At 45.5% G+C, this 20,803-nt stretch overlaps 1 long non-coding RNA gene across 1 annotated transcript; it reads left to right on the forward strand.

The window, feature by feature from the left end:
• The first annotated feature begins 5,098 nt into the window (after nt 1-5,098).
• LOC136619978 (uncharacterized) lies at nt 5,099-18,201 on the forward strand. The gene is made up of 3 exons (XR_010791098.1): nt 5,099-5,234; nt 8,546-8,620; nt 17,811-18,201. It is a non-coding gene; the product is annotated as an uncharacterized lncRNA (long non-coding RNA).
• Nucleotides 18,202-20,803: the final 2,602 nt, after the last annotated feature.

Raw genomic sequence — 20,803 nt, forward strand, 5'->3', positions numbered from 1 at the left:
ATAAATCAAAAAAATCTCAATAGAAAATACCCCCATCAAAATGAAAAATACAAGCTAAAAAATATATTTAACGACAAAGCTTTCTGACATCAAACAATACAGATTACTTTCCTATGCGATTCCCCCCTAAGTTTAAAGAGCTCATCAGCGGTCTTCACTCAATAAGTGATGTCACGAACAGAGATCCTTTATAACATATAGTCAGATATTAGCAGTTAAAAAATGAATACCAAATTATAAAGGATCAAATCTCCGATTGAGAAGGCCCCCAACTACATATGAATTCTATCTCCTCTCTTCAGGTAACAATAGACGGTGAAGAGAACCAAAATATATTCACATAATGTACTCATACATTCTTATTGAGCCACACTACCAATATTCTAATCATTTGAGCCATCTACCAGCCCTGGCTGAAAAAGATGTCACATTTTCAGGAGATGCAACTCTAAAACGGTATATATGAAGTTGCAATGAAACCACAACGATGTTGCAATACTACGTATATCATATCCCAACTGCCGCTTGTTCCATGTTGTAATAATAAACAAACAGAATATATTTGCATGAATTGTACCGCACAGTATACCAATAATAAGCCTTGAACAAACATGCATTTCACAAGGCACTTCATATCACAGACATGTTCCATCTGCAAATAAGGAAGATGGAACAATACCTCTGCAGCAGTGCCACCTATTGGATGGCAGCAATTCTGCAAATCAATGTCAGACCCTTAAAAAAAGTCTTTACACAATGATTGGGAATTGATCACAAGCCAGAACACTAAACACATACAGGTGTTTTGTGTTTTTTGCCCCTCATCAGTGTGCAGTAGGTTTCTGGCTTGGCTTGGCTAGTGAGAGGCCTATGACGTGGTTATCATCTCTCCTTAAGGAGAGCACCTAGAAGGTGTGTGAGGGGACTTAAAAGGCCATGCAAGCTCCTCTAGGAAATATATGCAAATAAGGAAGATGGAACAATACCTCTGCAGCACCAACTATTGGATCGCAGCATTTCTGCAGATCAATGTCAGACTCTTTATATAAGTCTTTATAACAATTATTGGGATTTGAAGACTAAGAGCCGGAAAAACATACACATACAGCTGTTTCTGCATTTTTGCCCCTCATCAGTGTGCAGTAAGTTTCTGGCTTGGCTAGTGAGAGGGCTACGATGTGGGTCGCCAAGGATATCATCTCTCCTTAAGGTATCTAATATCTCTCCTTCTCTTATCCCCTCCCTATTTTTAATTCAAGAAAGATAGGGCAAGGCATGTCTGATTCCAGTGTGGTGGTCGCCCTTTTTGGGGCGGTTACTCTGCTTGCTCATTTAGACATTATACTGTAGTTTGGGACATTATAGAGTGCAGTTGGGTTTTTATATGATATGGTTACTAAGAAAATTGAAATTTTAATGAAAGTATACAGTACATGTTTCTGTGAATCCCCACCAGCATTTTGATGTGAAAAAAATACATTTTGGTGCATAATATTTTTGCCATAAAATTCGTCAGTCTATTTCTTTCATCACTTTAAAAAAGATGTAGACAAAAGGGGCAGAGTTTAGTGGGAGAAAGTGTGGCCAACCGTAGCCCAACAAATTTAGGTTTTAAGCCAGAAAAATCAGCATAAATCTACACATGCTTGTTTTCAGGCTTAAATACAACCTAAGATGCCTAAAATAAATTAAAGAGTGCTCTCCTGATAATACATTTATTGCATTTTACTTCAGTTTAAGACTGACATATGAAATGCCAGTCCTAAAGGGGGTTGCCCAGGATTAGAAAATATGGCTGTTTTCTTATAACAGTGCCACACCTGTCCACAGGTTGTGTGTGGTATTGCTTCTAAGCCTCATTCAGTTCAGTTAAACTGAGCTGCAATACCAGACACATCCCATTGATGAGTACGGCACTTTCTGGAAGAAAGCAACTGTGTTTTTCTAATCGTAGACAAACAGTGTAATAAACCTCCTCCATAATTTATTGAATAGGAAAATAGACAAAAAAACAGCAATTCTGCATTTGTTCTTTAGTATTGAATTTTATGGCATTTACAGTGCAGCAGGCCCATATTTGCCACTGGTGCTCCTTGCAGGGGCATCATCTGTGAGCAGTAATATGACATTTCCTTATTTCTTTTTTTAACAAGCCCCCTGCCGTGCCTTCCATTGGCCCCACTACTGAAATCGGCAACTTTCCACAGAGAGAGGGTGGATGAGGTGTTAAAAGCAAACAGTGACATGTTAGAAAAAGAGGAAGGGAGATAAGCACTCCCGCAATCATACACGGCTTACATAAATAGTGACTCACTCTTCTAACATGAGTTTGCGTCTTGTACATTTTCTATCCAGAGTTTGCATACATACAACAAAGCCATCTTTATTACGGCAAAAGTGAAAACTACCGTACATGTAAAGTAGATATTTGCATGTAAGACCTTTTTCAGAGCCTTCCACCCGGTGTGGAAATATTGTACTTCATGTTCAGACTACAGTATTTGGCCATTAACCCCTTAGTGACCAAGCCTTTTTGCACCTTAATGACCAACAAAGTTTTCAGCTTTTTTCATCGTCGCATTCCAGGATCCATATTTTTTTTTATTTTTCTGTCGACATAGCCATATGAGGGCTTGTTTTTTTTTGTGAGACAACTTGTAATTTCCTATAGCATCATTTTTGGGTAGATATAAATGTATAACTTTTATTAACTTTTTTTGAGTGGATTGGGAAAAATATTAAATTCTGATATTTGTTTCTTGGATTCCATGTTTACGGTGTTCAGTGTGCAAAATAATTAATGTGCTAACATTATTCTCTGGGTCAGCATGATTCCAGCGATAACCAGTTTATGCAGTTTCTTTATGTTTTACTATTTTTGTGCACAGAAAACACTTTTCGTGTCGCCGCATTTCAAGAACAGTGGCATTATTATTTTTCCATTGATGAAGCTCTATGCGGGGCTTGTTTTTTGCAGGATGGACTCCAGTCCTCACTTATCCAATTTTTGGAAACATATAAAAGTTTACTTTTTATTCCAGAGGCAAGATTAACAAAATCTGCATTTCTGGCATGTTTTTTTTTTATTTTTAACGGCATTCACCATGCAGTATAAATGATTTGTTAAATTAATTCTGCAGGCCAGAACGATTATGTCAATATCAAATTTACATATATTTTTTTTGTTTGCAACTTTTTCACACTTTTTTAAAAAGACTCTTCAAAGACTCTTCTTTTCAACGGTGCTGTATAAGGCTGAGATTCCACGGGTGGGGCGTAATATCGCTGTGATTTTTAGACACGATTTTTAGATGCAAGCGGTAAATCGCAAGCGATTTTCCGCTCGTGTACATTGGGCTGCGCTTGCCTTAGTTATCCTATGGAAAGTGTGTCATGCGTGCTCCACATCGGCTCTGGATGTTCTGGAACCGAATAAAATCTAGAACCGAATAGCATTAATTGGGATCTAAATAGTATATTAAGTCTTTGAGCCATTTACTGGGGTCCCTTGAAATATTCAAACCCTGATTATAATTGATTAATAAGTCCTAATTGGAGAACCCCCAGTTTACGTACTAATCATATTAAATTGCTCTCCAGTTACGGTACCCACAGCTGATGTAGTAGTCAGTAATATGTGTTTTTGTGTGTCCTTGTAGCCGTAATTTTAATCATTAATAATAAAGATTCTCATTTTAGTTAACATCTAGTCTGTGAAGAGCTTTTGAAATTATATAGACGATTTCTGCCTCTGTGAATTGCTGAAAGTGATATTGGGATGATAAGTGGCTGTTCAGCTTCGGGTCTAGTCTCTTTTAGCAGTGTCCACTCACTCAGGGCATGCTCTCTTCCCACAAGATGAAGGGTTTGATGCATGGGCTGAAGTATTGGCTCCCATGGCCTAGTGGCATTGACCCTTTATGCTACGTCCCCATGGATCTCGGCCTCTCCCAAAAGCTTCCAGTACTCGGCCTAGTCTATGGCTTGATCCAAGACTGCGACAATGTCATCACGGCAGCTGCCATCATGTCTGGTCATCTCTAGTAATGACAGGGATGGAGACTCCCTCTCCTCGCATGGGCTGCTATAATAAATAATAATCTTTAGTTATATAGCGCCAACTTTTTCCTTCACAACCAGGGACTCAGGTCTACTGATCTCTATTGCTCTCACCTTTGCTTTGCTGGCCTGGCTGCACATTCATTGTCAGTCGTCACTTTCACCTGTGTAGCAGTTCCTGCACAGGCCTTTTTAAACAGGCGTTTTTGCACTGGGCTGCCAGTTGTCTGCTTTGGAATCTTGCTCTCCTGGCCCCACTACTCATCTCCAGACCCACTCTGTGAATTTCTCTTACTGAAGCCTCTGCCTCTACTACTGGTGCTAAATCACACTGATCCATGATGGACACCAGTTACAGATGGCTCCTACCCTTCATGATGTCACTGATGATGCTGGCCATCTCACCAAAGAGGGTGAAACTTAGCAAAAGTAGGCTTTGGGACAGCACTCTTTTTTTAGTGGAGGAATTAGGGAGCTACATGAAGTGCGCTGTGCAAAATGTTTCCTCATGCCCTGTCTATTTATATTGCACTCCCCCCCCCCCCAACTACAGCTTTTGAATCACAAATAGTACATATGACCCCCTTCAGCACACTCCCAAATAAATACACAGCACACACTAGACCTCCTAAACAAATACAGAGCACACACCAGATCCCCTAAATAATTATATAGACACCAGCCCAAAATACATATGCCAGATCACACACCTTCTTTATATTACCCCCTAAAAATACCCCCGTATATGTAAACTGACCTCTTCACAGACAGCTCACCTAAGCCTGCCAGTACATATACACTGGATCGGTTAAGTTGCCAACACGGCGGGCTCAGTACATGTGGCAATTACATATAATACTGGAGTTGCCAGCACCCTGCATTGTCCATACTTGTTATTTTGGAACCTAATTAGACCCGACAAGACCTGGAGAGCAGCATGTACCGGCGTGTCTGGCAGGATGCCTCTGGGTGATGACATAAGTACACGGTGTGTTCTAACCAAATTCTCAGTCTGGGAAGGTACTAATGGTTCAACAAAGTAAAAACCAGGATCAAGAACTCCTCCTTCAGACCAGACCTCAAACAACACCTTGAGTTTAACTCACCAGTACTGTTCTTGTACTTCTCTCCACTTCTGGGCACAGCAGCAAATGGCGTGCCAGAATAGAGGGAAGGTAAGTATGTGAAACTTGGAATTTTTGCCTGCTTTTGCAGAGGTCTGGGAGATCTCCTTCTTAAAAGATTGCCCCTGCACCATACAACTATATATCTGTCCCCAAGAGGCATAAGCTTTTTGCCAGCCATTGGCTTCAGAAGGCAACATGCCACTTTGGGCTTGTAAAGAAAAGGCGCTGGGTCCTCGGAACAAGCCAGTGCTTTGTGGTGATGTTGTAAGGAGGTGCCCGATGAGAGTTGTTCGAGCACGCAACCACTCCATTTCTAAATATCGTATCCTTGAACTGTAAACACCAGTGAAGGTAACTTGTGATTAATGCCAAATTACAGGGGTTTGCCAAAATAATGGAAACACCTAAATGAGCATTATCAATCTCAGGTGTCTCCATTATTCTGATAAATCCCTGTATGTTACACTTTGTTATACTATGTGTACTGACTGTGGAACCACTGTGTCAACCTACCGATGTTGGAGGTAAGATTTCTAATGTACAAAACCCCATACAAAAATGAGAGCTAGGGAAGATACCTTGCCCTGAGCTGTTAACAGGAAGAGTGAAGACTTGCCTATAAGCAGGACTGCATCATGATAAGAACGACTTTGCGGTCTTCCTCTATGCACTGACTGACTGGACAGAACACCTATACAACAAAAGACATATCAATACTGGGGAGTACGGAAACAAAGAAGCAACAGGCTGACAAGGATAAACAGGGAAACAGATTCACAAGAATGAGAGACAGCAAGCTACACGGACAGAAGAACAATAAAGCACAGAACATGGGATGATACCAAAATAACTGCAGGAGCAGCGGCTAAACATGAAGTCATGGAGCAGGACTCACAACAACACTGAAGCACTGTATGGAAAGCCCAGGTAAGCTATACAAGGCAGTAATAAGACAAGGTACTAGAGCTGAGCTGGAGGCCGAGCAGTAATTAACCATAGGAGTGCTGGAAGAGAATAGGTATAAGTTCAGGGTACAGGGAGAGAAGAACGACACCCATGTCTGCCAGACACAGAAGCAGAGGATTTGGTCTGAACAGGGCACCTAACACTGTGTTATATGATGGTGCTTTATGTCAGTCAGTGGGTGTAGATCTGCTTTGCCACACTGATTTGGCTTTGGGCTAAATCTAGAGCAGCACCTGGGTTAACCCAGTATTTACCATTTACCCCTCCAGTTGGGGCCTGGTCTTTGTTGCTGGGTCCCCAGACCATTACTCAAAGAATTAGTCTGTTATGTGGCTTTTGGTGCCACACAAGACCACAGCATGATACCTAAGGGAGTGAACAGAGACATAACCAGAAGGCTAGCCAAGCCCAGGACAGGTAGAATATACTTCTGCATGGAAATCAGGCAACAGGTCAGGGTTGGCAGAACAGGTGCAAAAAAATAAACAGTCCGTATCAGCTGGCATGGAGAGTAGTCAAAAACGTTTAGCCGAGGTCAGGGATGGAGAAGTCAAATTAGTCAGGAAGAAATAGGAGTCAGAAAAACCAGTAGAGCACACAAACTACTGATCAGGCTTTAAGAATAGGTAGAACCAAATTGCTTAAGCATCCATCTTAGGTCCCCTTCGCACAAGCATATGCACATTTCCGCGCACATCAGTACAACTTTTTAGCGCACTGAACTAGGCTTTTTTGCACAAGCATTGACATATTTTACTATAGACGCACCAATTGAAATGGCAAATTTGTCTAATGAGTTCCAGATGTGTTCTTTTTCTTGATAAATGAGGCCTCATATTTTCCTAGATAAACATCAAGGGCTTCACAAACAGAAAATGTAGAAGTCACATTGTGTATCCCTACTTGCTATTTGCAATGAGGCCTGAACCGCACTGAAACTATTATTGTTCCCTTACAAACTTCAAGAAAAGAACTCGAAGATGATGATGATGATAAAATGCAAGAGGAGAATTAGTTTCCATCAAGTAGTTAAAGAATGATCCACTCCATAAATGTCATACATGTGTGTCTTATGTTAATGCACTGTTCACAGCTGTCTTGTCCTTTCCATTATGTGTGTTGCACAGCTGCAGTGCTTGAGAGCTTAACATCTAATAAAATACAAAGCCTGCATGTAAATGTATTAAGTATGTCACCTCATGTTGTATGAGAGTAGGTTATAAATGTGAGTGATCAAGAGCAGGAAGGAGTTGTTCCATCTTCTGGAGTTGAGAGAATCTAAAGTGCAGAGCCACATGGGGGCACCTTCAGCCTTCATGTGGTGAAGATGGAAGAGGAGGAGAGATCTCCCCTACCAAATGTGATTGAATGGTAATGGAGTGAGCCCTAGAGAGAGCCTATTCATGCACTTAAAAATTGTTTGTGTAACTGCACCCTAAATCTGTTCCTGACAGTCAAAATCTGAGCACAAATATGGAATTAGCACCAAAAACTGTAAGAAACGCAAATGTTTTGTCCAGAAAAAATAAACATTTTTTGTAAAACATCCACTCTTCTCCAGCAATTTCTCATAGCAGACTCTGTTCCCATTGGAAGCAGGGGATGCCCAAGGACCAATTTAGAAGGCTGATGTCCTGTCCTTGGTCAGCACAGTATAATCCTGGGGCCAATTTCTCAGTGTCCACTGTGTAGAAAGCACAGACTCTTGCAAGATATATCAGTACATCTCTTCCAATCAGCCCTTGGCAAGCTTCTAGACAGGGGCAAAGTACTTTAGGATAGGCATTAGAATTTACACAGGAGTTACTTGATATTGGCCAACTTTCTTTAGTTGACAGAGCCATTTCTCCTTCTCTCCTGCTGTCTTGTGTGCATGAGCACTTTTCCCTCTTAGTCTCTCCGAGTCTTACTTGACTATCTTTTCTTTCTTTCAGGAGTTCTTCATACTCTCTCTGTCGGTACTCCTCACAGGAGCTTGTCACTCTTTCTCATCAGACCAACGCACAAGAGCCAGTGACGCACATATAAAAGATGGAGACATGTAGCAAAAACTTAAATTGACCCCCTATAATGATGTCTAGTTTTGCCCTCCAGGACAGGAGGACCTGTTTTGTTTGCCATTCCATGCCCATTAAAATAATCCTTGGGTTAATTGTCTACCTCTTTGTTTGCTAACAGTGCAGTCCCTTTTTGAAGGAAGGTTCTGCATACTGTATGTTCTTATTAACCACTATAAAAAGGCTGATGCAATCAGCTGAGACCCCCTATCTCTAAGGGCCCTATAGCAGTCCCCTGGTCTGCCTCTATAGTACGTATGCCCATAACAAGACCACTTTTCTCCCATTCTCACTGTGTGTGACCTCACTATGTTTTCTTTTTTTTTTTCCGCATAGGTGACTCCATACCTTGCTGTGCCTCACCACATCTGCTCTGTACTGCTGCTGTTTCATGGTCACTCTTTCTTTAAGGTATGGGGTAGAGATGAGCGAACACCAAAATGTTCGGGTGTTCGTTATTCGTAACGAACTTCCCGTGATGCTCGAGGGTTCGTTTCGAACAACGAACCCCATTGAAGTCAATGGGCGACCAGAACATTTTTGTATTTTGCCGATGCTCGCTAAGGTTTTCATGTGTGAAAATCTGGGCAATTCAGGAAAGTGATGGGAATGACACAGTGACGGATAGGGCAGGCGAGGGGCTACATGTTGGGCTGCATCCTAAGTTCACAGGTCCCACTATTAAGCCACAATAGCGGCAAGAGTGGGCCCCCCCCCCCTCCCAACAACTTTTACTTCTGAAAAGCGCTCATTAGCATGGCATACCTTTGCTAAGCACCACACTACCTCCAACAAAGCACAATCACTGCCTGCATGACACTCCACTGCCACTTCTCCTGAGTTACATGCTGCCCAACCGCACCCCCTCCCCCCCACAGCGCACACCAAAGTGTCCCTGCGCAGCCTTCAGCTGCCCTCATGCCACACCACGCTCATGTCTATTTAGAATTGCGTCTGCCATGACGAGGGACCGCAGGCATACACTGCAGAGGTTGGCACGGCTAGGCAGCGACCCTCTTTAAAAGTGGCGGAGCGATAGCCCACAATGCTGTACAGAAGCAATGAGAAATAGAATCCTGTGCCACCGCCATCTGGAGCTGCACACGTGGGCATAGCAATGGGGAACCTATGTGCCACACACTATTCATTCTGTCAAGGTGTCTGCATGCCCCAGTCAGACCGGGCTTTTTAATTCATAGACACAGGCAGGTACAACTCCCTATTGTGAAGTCCCTGTCGACCCACAGCATGGGTGGCTCCCTGGAACCCACCGGCGGTACACAAAAATATCCCATTGCATTGCCCAACACAGCTGAGGTAGTAATGTCGTGCGTAATACAGGTGGGCTTCGGCCCACACTGCATGCCCCAGTCAGACTGGGATTCTTTACAAGTGGACACATGTAGGTTTAACTCCCTGTGGACCCACTGCCTGGGTGGGTGCCAGGAAGCCACCGGCGGTACATAGAAATATCCCATTGCATTGCCCAACACAGCTGAGGTAGTAATGTCGTGCGTAATACAGGTGTGCTTCGGCCCACACTGCATGCCCCAGTCAGACTGGGATTCTTTACAAGTGGACACATGTAGGTTTAACTCCCTGTGGACCCACTGCCTGGGTGGGTGCCAGGAAGCCACCGGCGGTACATAGAAATATCCCATTGCATTGCCCAACACAGCTGAGGTAGTAATGTCGTGCGTAATACAGGTGGGCTTCGGCCCACACTGCATGCCCCGGTCAGACGGGTTCTTTAGAAGTGTACAGATGTATTAAAAACTCAGTGTGCACCTACAGCATGGGTGGCTCCCTGGAACCCACCGGCGGTACACAAAAATATCCCATTGCATTGCCCAACACAGCTGAGGTAACGTCAGCTGTAATGCAGGTGGGCTAAAAATTAATTTGATTACACTGTAGGCGAGGGCCCACACAAATTGCTGTATCAACAGTACTAATGTACATCCCAAAAATTGGCCATGGCCAGCCAAGAGGGCAGGTGAAACCCATTAATCGCTTTGGTTAATGTGGCTTAAGTGGTAACTAGGCCTGGAGGCAGCCCAGTGTAACGAAAAATTGGTTCAAGTTAAAGTTCCAATGCTTTTAAGCGCATTGAAACTTATAAAAATTGTTCTGAAAAATTATTTGAGTGAGCCTTGTGGCCCTAAGAAAAATTGCCCGTTCAGCGTGATTACGTGAGGTTTCAGGAGGTGGAGCAGGAGGAGGAGGAGGAGGAATATTAGACACAGATTGATGAAGCAGAAATGTCCCCGTTTTGGATGGTGAGAGAGAACGTAGCTTCCATCCGCGGGTGCAGCCTACGTATTGCTTACGTATCGCTGCTGTCCGCTGGTGGAGAACAGAAGTCTGGGGAAATCCAGCCTTTGTTCATCTTGATGAGTGTTAGCCTGTCGGCACTGTCGGTTGACAAGCGGCTACGCTTATCTGTGATGATTCCCCCAGCCGCACTAAACACCCTCTCCGACAACACGCTAGCCGCAGGACAAGCAAGCACCTCAAGGGCATACAGGGCTAGTTCAGGCCACGTGTCCAGCTTCGACACCCAGTAGTTGTAGGGGGCAGAGGCGTCACCAAGGATGGTCGTGCGATCCGCTACGTACTCCCTCACCATCCTTTTGCAGTGCTCCCGCCGACTCAGCCGTGACTGGGGAGCGGTGACACAGTCTTGGTGGGGAGCCATAAAGCTGGCCAGGCCCTTAAAGACTGTTGCACTGCCTGGGATGTACATGCTGCTCGATCTACGCACATCCCCTGCAACATGGCCCTCGGAACTGCGCCTTCTGCCACTAGCGCTGTCGGCTGGGAATTTTACCATCAGCTTGTCCGCAAGGGTCCTGTGGTATAGCAACACTCTCGAACCCCTTTCCTCTTCGGGAATCAGAGTGGGCAGGTTCTCCTTATACCGTGGATCGAGCAGTGTGTACACCCAGTAATCCGTCGTGGCCAGAATGCGTGCAACGCGAGGGTCACGAGAAAGGCATCCTAACATGAAGTCAGCCATGTGTGCCAGGGTACCTGTACGCAACACATGGCTGTCTTCACTAGGAAGATCACTTTCAGGATCCTCCTCCTCCTCCTCCTCCTCCTCAGGCCATACACGCTGAAAGGATGACAGGCAATCAGCCGGTGTACCGTCAGCAGCGGGCCAAGCTGTCTCTTCCCCCTCCTCCTCATCCTCCTCATGCTCCTCCTCCTCCTCCTGTACGCGCTGAGAAATAGACAGGAGGGTGCCCTGACTATCCAGCGGCATACTGTCTTCCCCCGCCCCCGTTTCCGAGCGCAAAGCAGCTGCCTTTATGGTTTGCAGGGAATTTCTCAAGATGCATAGCAGAGGAATGGTGACGCTAATGATTGTAGCATCGCCGCTCACCACCTGGGTAGACTCCTCAAAATTACCAAGGACATGGCAGATGTCTGCCAACCAGGCCCACTCTTCTGAAAGGAATTGAGGAGGCTGACTCCCACTGCGCCGCCCATGTTGGAGTTGGTATTCGACTATAGCTCTCCGTTGTTCATAGAGCCTGGCCAACATGTGGAGCGTAGAGTTCCACCGTGTGGGCACGTCGCACAGCAGTCGGTGCACTGGCAGCTTAAAGTGATGTTGCAGGGTGCGCAGGGTGGCAGCGTCCGTGTGGGACTTGCGGAAATGTGCGCAGAGCCGGCGCGCCTTTACGAGCAGGTCTGACAAGCGTGGGTAGCTTTTCAGAAACCGCTGAACCACCAAATTAAAGACGTGGGCCAGGCATGGCACGTGCGTGAGGCTGCCAAGCTGCAGAGCCGCCACCAGGTTACGGCCGTTGTCACACACGACCATGCCCGGTTGGAGGCTCAGCGGCGCAAGCCAGCGGTCGGTCTGCTGTGTCAGACCCTGCAGCAGTTCGTGGGCCGTGTGCCTCTTATCGCCTAAGCTGAGTAGTTTCAGCACGGCCTGCTGACGCTTGCCCACCGCTGTGCTGCCACACCGCGCGACACCGACTGCTGGCGACATGCTGCTGCTAACACATCTTGATTGTGAGACAGAGGAGGAGGAGGAGGAGGAGGGTGCTTTAGTGGAGGAAGCATACACCTCCGCAGATACCAGCACCGAGCTGGGGCCCGCAATTCTGGGGGTGGGTAGGACGTGAGCGGTCCCAGGCTCTGACTCTGTCCCAGCCTCCACTAAATTCACCCAATGTGCCGTCAGGGAGATGTAGTGGCCCTGCCCGCCTGTGCTTGTCCACGTGTCCGTAGTTAAGTGGACCGTGGCAGTAACCGCGTTGGTGAGGGCGCGCACAATGTTGCGGGAGACGTGGTCGTGCAGGGCTGGGACGGCACATCGGGAAAAGTAGTGGCGACTGGGAACTGAGTAGCGCGGGGCCGCCGCCTCCATGATACTTTTGAAGGACTCCGTTTCCACAACCCTATACGGCAGCATCTCAAGGCTGATGAATTTTGCGATGCGGACGGTTAACGTTTGAGCGTGCGGGTGCGTGGCGGCGTACTTGCGCTTGCGCTCGAACACTTGCGCAAGCGACGGCTGAACGGTGCGCTGAACTACACTGCTGGATGGGGCCGAGGACAGCGGAGATGAGGGTGTGGGTGCAGGCCATGAGGCGGTAGTGCCTGTGTCCTGAGAGGGGGGTTGCATCTCAGTGGCAGGTTGGGGCACAGGGGGAGAGGCAGGGGTGCAAACCGGAGACGGTGAACGGCCTTTGTCCCACCTTGCGGGGTGCTTGGCCATCATATGTCTGCGCATGGTGGTGGTGGTGAGGCTGTTGGTGTTGGCTCCCCGGCTGAGCTTTGCGCGACAAAGGTTGCACACCACTGTTCGTCGGTCGTCAGGCGTCTCTGTGAAAAACTGCCAGACCTTAGAGCACCTCGGCCTACGCAGGGTGGCATGGCGCGAGGGGGCGCTTTGGGAAACACTTGGTGGATTATTCGGTCTGGCCCTGCCTCTACCCCTGGCCACCGCACTGCCTCTTGCAACCTGCCCTGCTGATGCCCTTGACTCCCCCTCTGAAGACCTGTCCTCCTGAGTAAGCGTTGCACACCAGGTGGGGTCAGTCACCTCATCGTCCTGCTGCTCTTCCTCCGAATCCTCTGTGCGCTGCTCCCTGGGACTTACTGCCCTTACTACTACCTCACTGCAAGACAACTGTGTCTGATCGTCATCGTCCTCCTCACCCACAGAAAGTTGTTGAGACAGTTGGCGGAAGTCCCCAGCCTCTTCCCCCGGACCCCGGGAACTTTCGAATGGTTGGGCATCAGTGACGATAAACTCCTCTGGTGGGAGAGGAACCGCTGCTGCCCAATCTAAGCAGGGGCCCGAGAACAGTTCCTGGGAGTGTTCCCGCTCCTGAGCAGGTGTCATTGTAGTGGACTGAGGAGGCTGGGAGGAAGGAGGAGCAGCAGACAGAGGATTCGGATTGGCAGCAGTGGACGGCGCAGAACTGCGGGTAGACGATAGGTTGCTCGAAGCACTTTCTGCCATCCAGGACAGGACCTGCTCACACTGCTCATTTTCTAATAACCGTCTCCCGCGTGGACCCATTAATTGGGCGATGAATGTGGGGACGCCAGAAACGTGCCTCTCTCCTAATCGCGCAGCAGACAGCTGCGACACACCTGGATCAGGAGCTTGGCCTGTGCCCACACCCTCACTTGGCCCTCCGCGTCCTCGGCCACGTCCACGTCCACGTCCTCTAGGCTTACCCCTACCCCTCAGCATGCTGTATTACCAGTGATTAGATTTCCCAGGCAGGAAATAAATTGGCGCAAGACTGCAGGCCAAATATAATTTTTGCCCTTTTTGGAAAACGAAAGGCCCCACTGCCTCTAGTGAATGAATTATCTAAGTTTAATAACTGTGCTGTGTCCCTGCTTATGTGTCACAGAACGTGAGGGTAGCAGAGTTATTATAACTCTTGGAGAGCAGGTATTTTTTTTCCCAATTAAGGAAAGCAAATGGCGAACCCAGCAGTAAAGCGTAGCTGGGTGCGTATGATTTAGCAATGTTTTTCACGCAGCTCACACGTCTACACAGGCGTAAGGACGGACACAGGCTGGACAAATAGATTTGTTTTCAGTTTTTTCCCACCAACAGGCAGCACTGCGTATATTCAATGAACCTGCGAAGTTTAATAACTGCGCTGTGTCCCTGCTTATGTGTCACAGAACGTGAGGGTAGCAGAGTTATTATAACTCTTGGAGAGCAGGTATTTTTTTTTCCCAATTAAGGAAAGCAAATGGCGAACCCAGCAGTAAAGCGTAGCTGGCTGCGTATGATTTAGCAATGTTTTTCACGCAGCTCACACGTCTACACAGGCGTAAGGACGGACACAGGCTGGACAAATAGATTTGTTTTCAGTTTTTTCCCACCAACAGGCAGCACTGCGTATATTCAATGAACCTGCGAAGTTTAATAACTGCGCTGTGTCCCTGCTTATGTGTCACAGAACGTGAGGGTAGCAGAGTTATTATAACTCTTGGAGAGCAGGTATTTTTTTTCCCAATTAAGGAAAGCAAATGGCGAACCCAGCAGTAAAGCGTAGCTGGGTGCGTATGATTTAGCAATGTTTTTCACGCAGCTCACACGTCTACACAGGCGTAAGGACGGACACAGGCTGGACAAATAGATTTGTTTTCAGTTTTTTCCCACCAACAGGCAGCACTGCGTATATTCAATGAACCTGCGAAGTTTAATAACTGCGCTGTGTCCCTGCTTATGTGTCACAGAACGTGAGGGTAGCAGAGTTATTATAACTCTTGGAGAGCAGGTATTTTTTTTCCCAATTAAGGAAAGCAAATGGCGAACCCAGCAGTAAAGCGTAGCTGGCTGCGTATGATTTAGCAATGTTTTTCACGCAGCTCACACGTCTACACAGGCGTAAGGACGGACACAGGCTGGACAAATAGATTTGTTTTCAGTTTTTTCCCACCAACAGGCAGCACTGCGTATATTCAATGAACCTGCGAAGTTTAATAACTGCGCTGTGTCCCTGCTTATGTGTCACAGAACGTGAGGGTAGCAGAGTTATTATAACTCTTGGAGAGCAGGTATTTTTTTTTCCCAATTAAGGAAAGCAAATGGCGAACCCAGCAGTAAAGCGTAGCTGGCTGCGTATGATTTAGCAATGTTTTTCACGCAGCTCACACGTCTACACAGGCGTAAGGACGGACACAGGCTGGACAAATAGATTTGTTTTCAGTTTTTTCCCACCAACAGGCAGCACTGCGTATATTCTATGAATAATAACTGTGTTGTGGCCCTGCCTATACAATTCTTTCCCTGCAGTATCAATGGAGGGTGCAATGCTCTGCAGAGGCGATTTTGAGAAGCCCAAAAAAAATGCAGCACAGCCAACAGCAGCCTGGACAGTACTGCACACGGATAAATATGGCCCTAGAAAGGACCGTTGAGGTTCTTGAAGGCTACACTCACTCCTAACACTCTCCCTGCCTATGCAGCACTTCTGTCCCTAATGCCAGGTGCAACGGTCTGCAGAGGCGATTTTGAGAAAAAAAAAAAAATCCCACTGCTAACAGCAGCCAACACACAGCTATCAGTGGCCCTAATAAGGACCTTTGGGGGGTCTTGAAGCCTACACTAACTACCAATTCTTTCCCTACAGCAGCTCCGGTATAAACAGCACTGTCCCTCATCTAACTCACACCGCATCTGAGGCGAGCCGCGGGAGGGGCCGACTTTTATATTAGGCGAACACCTGATCTCGCCAGCCACTCACAGCAGGGGGGTGGTATAGGGCTTAAACGTTGCAGGGGGAAGTTGTAATGCCTTCCCTGTCTTTCAATTGGCCAGAAAAGCGCGCTAACGTCTCAGGGAAGGAAGTGAAAGTAACCAGAACACCGCATGGTGTTCGTCACGAATAACGAACATCCCGAACACCCTAATATTCGCACGAATATCAAGCTCGGACGAACGCGTTCGCTCATCTCTAGTATGGGGGCACTCACCATCTTGGCTTGGCATAACTCACTGCCGCATTCTGCATCTTCTTCTGCTCAGCAGCTCCTGCGCAGACCTTTACATGGACAAACAGCTCTTGCACTCTGGATGAGGCTAGCTATGGGGCTTGCGGTTGTGGTTTCACGTAATGGAAGCAGCATCCGCCACTTCAGCTGTATCTCTTGTGTCACAGCTCTCATGAGGCAAAATGGCGCCATTCCTTAACTCCCTCTGAGGTGCCTCCTTCCACCTGCAGCACTGGTTATGTCCCATAGGGAGTGGGGCTTATTCCCTCATATTGTCCCTATATAGCGGCTGTTCGTCTGGGCGGTGACACACAAGTCATGTCACCGCTAATGTCATATTGGGAGCAGGGTCTGCTTTACACTTGGAGAGCCTGACATCATTCTCTCCCCAGCCACACCAAAGGCAGGTGGATGGCACTTGAGTCCAGTGGCTTTCAGAGCAGCTCAGCCACTCTGAAAGTCCTGTGGAGAGAGACAGGAGTGCTCCCTATACCTCCTTACAGTAGCAAAGACCCCGAAGTACATATCGCCCTGGAAATTGCAAATAATTTTGCACCATGTGTGGCCTAGAGACTGTAAGGTGGGTAGGCCCATGCCAGGTACTCATAATTTTAATGGTGGGACTAGAGACTGTGACCCAGCTTGCCTGCTGAACCCTGCAAACCACCTGTTGTGAATGTACTGTGAGCATCATTGCGTACTGTCCTGTTACTAGTGATAACGGCCTGTGAAGCTATTGAGACTGTCCTGTCACCATTAGTGAACACCAGGTGGAATTACGTCTCATACTATATATATAATGACTGTTTTGTTGGTAGAGACAACTGCCAAGCTCTATGCCTCATTACTGTGAACAAACATCAAGTTTGTGCTGTCTGTGAGACTGTAAGAATATGCTTATTGCCTATTATTAGCTAATATTAATAGAGCCCATATACCAGTGCTGAGATTCAGATCTAGAGATATAGAGGAAAGATTTACTTTGACAGGGTATGGAGGGGCCCCTATAAGTCTGAGAGGACTCTGTTACTTTGAGAGGCTTAGAGGGGGCTGTTATTTTGAAGGCGTACAGAGATGGCTCTTCTTTGTGGGGGGCTCAGAGGGGGCTATTTACTTTGTGGAGACATGGACTGACTTCTATTATTTTGAGTGGCACAGAGGGAGTATTATTAGTTTTCAGGCACACAAAGTGGGCATTGTTAAATTGTGGGAGGTTACAATGGGAAATTATTACTGTGTCGCGGTTATAAAGGAGGGCAATATTACTGTGGGACACAATAGAGGCATTATTTTTGTGGTACTCATTATAAGGACACTATAACTTTGTGGGGCACAAAGGCATTCACTATTACTATGGGTGGCAAATTTATATTTGTATGTATGTGTGGAAATGGGCCTCCTTAATTATTGGGCTCTATGACAGCTGTTGTGTCTGCTACTCTGGCAATTAATGATAATATTCTCATGTCTAGAACTTTGTAAGGAATTTTTTCTTACACAATATAGGTACAGTCATAACCACTGTGATCTAATGCTGCTTGACCTATCATCATGTCCTTGATCATGCAATAATCTGATGTTTCCTTATTCTTCTTTTTTTTTATTTCAGCAGCAGACACATTGATCTCTGAATCTGCAACCAACCTTGTGACATAATCAGTGCTTTTTCTTTAACCACAATCAACTTTCTTCTAGGGTTCGGTTACTTGGTTGTTCTAGTGCCAAATGTTTCACCTTTGTTTAGTAATATTTGCATTCAGTCATTTGCTCACCATTATGTTTCTAGAACATTGCAGGAAATCAATTATTCAGAATCCATTGAACAGCTCAGCCAAAGGGTACAAGCACACAGATAATATTTCCGTTCGATTTTTGGACTGAAAAATCTGTCTAAAAATCAGACAGATAGCACATGTGGTGTGACTGGAAGAAGCCAGGGGAACATCTACACTTGGCCAAACCAATCTGGGGCTTGTTAATCATTAGGTCTCTTAAAGAATCTTGTGTCTCTACTTGCCAAAATAAACAATTGCTGTTTGCTTTGGCTTCAACCTCGTGTTTTTTTTCACTTTCCTCTGGATCAATACTGCCGTATAATAGGCCAAACTAAATGTATGTATGTATTTTTTTTAGTATTATACATAGAGATGAGCGAGCATACTCAATAAGGCAAACTACTCGAGCGAGTAGTGCCTTATTCGAGTACCTGCCCGCTCGTCTCTAAAGATTTGGGTGCCAGCGGGGGTGACAGGTGAGTTACGGCAGTGAGCAATGGGGAGCGTGGGGGAGAGGGAGAGAGAGATCTCCCCTCCGTTCCTCCCCGCTCTCCCCCGCCACTCCCCGCCCCCTGCCAGCACCCGAATCTTTAGAGACAAGCGGGCAGGTACTCGAATAAGGCACAACTCGCTCGAGTAGTTTGCCTTATCGAGTATGCTCACTCATCTCTAATTATAAACTATGTCAGTATATATTCAGAATGAAGGGACCACAAGACTGTTAAAGGACTATTCCATTACATCAGTGGAAGTCCTGATCCAGGTCACCTGCTGTTCAGGGAACTTCTAAAGTACCATCTACTTGAACTAAGCTGTGTCACAATTCCCTGTTCACTGCCAGACCAGGAGTGCCACTGTGCAGAGAAGGCCAAAGTGGCTTCTGCCCCTCCATTCTCTAGACCAGTGTTTCTCAACTCCAGTCCTCATGGACCCCAACAGGTAATGTTTTCCGGATATCCTATAGTAAGAACACCTGTAGCAATGTCTGAGGCACTGACAATAATTACATCACCTGTGTAACACTGAGGAAATCCTGAAAACATGACCTGTTGGGGATCCCTGAGGACTGGAGTTGGGAAACACTGTTCTAGACAATTTTAATATTCACATCTAGGTAATTATATCACTCATATAATGTGTAATACAGTATTGGGACATAATCATTTCCAAATTTAGCTTGCGGAAGAAACACCAGACAATGAGATAAGAAATATGATTAACAGATATATTCAATAAATCAACCGAGTCATTCTTCCTTGAGAAAAACACGTAATGTAAAAAAGGTAAAAGTGAATGTAAAATTATTGTAACTTTATTTAAAACTAGCAGTAATAGTCAGTAGAGTTGTGATAACAAGAAGATGAATAATACAGAAAATATGACAATTAGTTTCAGCATTCTGTCAAACAATCCAACAGGATGTATAACCAATACTCACATTGCACAATGAATCTGAAATGTCTCAGGCGCTGTAGTATCTATAATACATAATCATTTCTGACACAAGCTTCAACAAGATTCACTGGTACCTTCCACATGTGTCTGGGGATCAGTTTATGTTCATTTGGTTAAACTCTTTAAGGACTTTTTCACACTAGCCGTTTGATGTCTGTTTTGCCGATCTGTCGTAAGAACATCAAAACAGAAAGAAAACAATTACGTTCTGAAGCCCATAGAAATGTATCAGGTCTTTAGTTTCAGTCTGTTTCTGTAGTTTCCGTCTCCAGTCCTTTTTTTTTACACTGGATCAAAAGCGCAGACTGGTGAGGTTGTATTTTCCAGTTTCAGAAACAGAATACAGATGAATCCTTTATATTGTTCCATAAGTCCCAACTATCGCCAGCCACTGCATTCAGCCACGTCAAGTATGCCAACTTTTAGGACTTTCAGAAAGTGAAACCTTTCCATCTAATCAGTCCCGCTGAACCAGCAGCATGGCATTACCCATTAACCTACAACAGAGTCATAATAGCTCTAGCAAATAGGCACCACAAACAGGGATGTATTTTCATCTAGTGCTACTTTTAAAACCTAATTAGCTAATAATTTACCCCATAAAATGCATACATTCTGGATTGTTAATCTGTGATGAAAATTCACTGAAAATCTAGGAAATCTCAATTTTAAGATATCCTATTTCAGGACATAATTGGGTAAATTAGTAATGACGTTATATTATATCCCGGGTACCTCAACCATTTCCTCTATGGCACATAAATCTGTGAGACTAACTTTATATAACTACACTGAGACTAATGAACTTGCCTACAAGACACATATTACTGAAAAGACCGCTACATAAGTACCTCCCAACTTTTTGGGCAGTCAAAGAGGGATATTTACGATTCATTTTTCCATCAAGATCTTAACACTTGAATGCTATTTAATTTAAATATTAGCACAAAAAGCATCCAGAATTAAGAAATGTGTATGATCCGAATTGCACCATGTGATGGAATAATATGCAAATTGGGGTCATCATTAATACAGTTAGGAACCATACAGATAGTTTATGGAGCAATATGATGTTTATTAAGACACGAGAGCCTTGTGTGGTGCAAAATGCCAAGGCAGCAGAAATGCAGTCCTAAGCTCTCGCTTATGACCTGAAGGTCGCAAGTTCAATTCCCACATGGTTCAGTTAGCTGGCTCAAGGTCCCCTCACCCTTCCATCCTTCAGAGGTCAGTAAAATGAGTACTCAGCTTGGTGGGGGGTAATAAATAAATAACTTGAAAGTGCTGTGGAATAAGTTGGTGCTAGACTAATAAAAGATTTATTTATTTTATTATCTATCTTCAAGGTCAAAAAGAGGGCCATTTTAGGGCCAAA

Source organism: Eleutherodactylus coqui, chromosome 3 (assembly GCF_035609145.1).
Source record: "Eleutherodactylus coqui strain aEleCoq1 chromosome 3, aEleCoq1.hap1, whole genome shotgun sequence".
Taxonomy (NCBI): domain Eukaryota; kingdom Metazoa; phylum Chordata; class Amphibia; order Anura; family Eleutherodactylidae; genus Eleutherodactylus; species Eleutherodactylus coqui.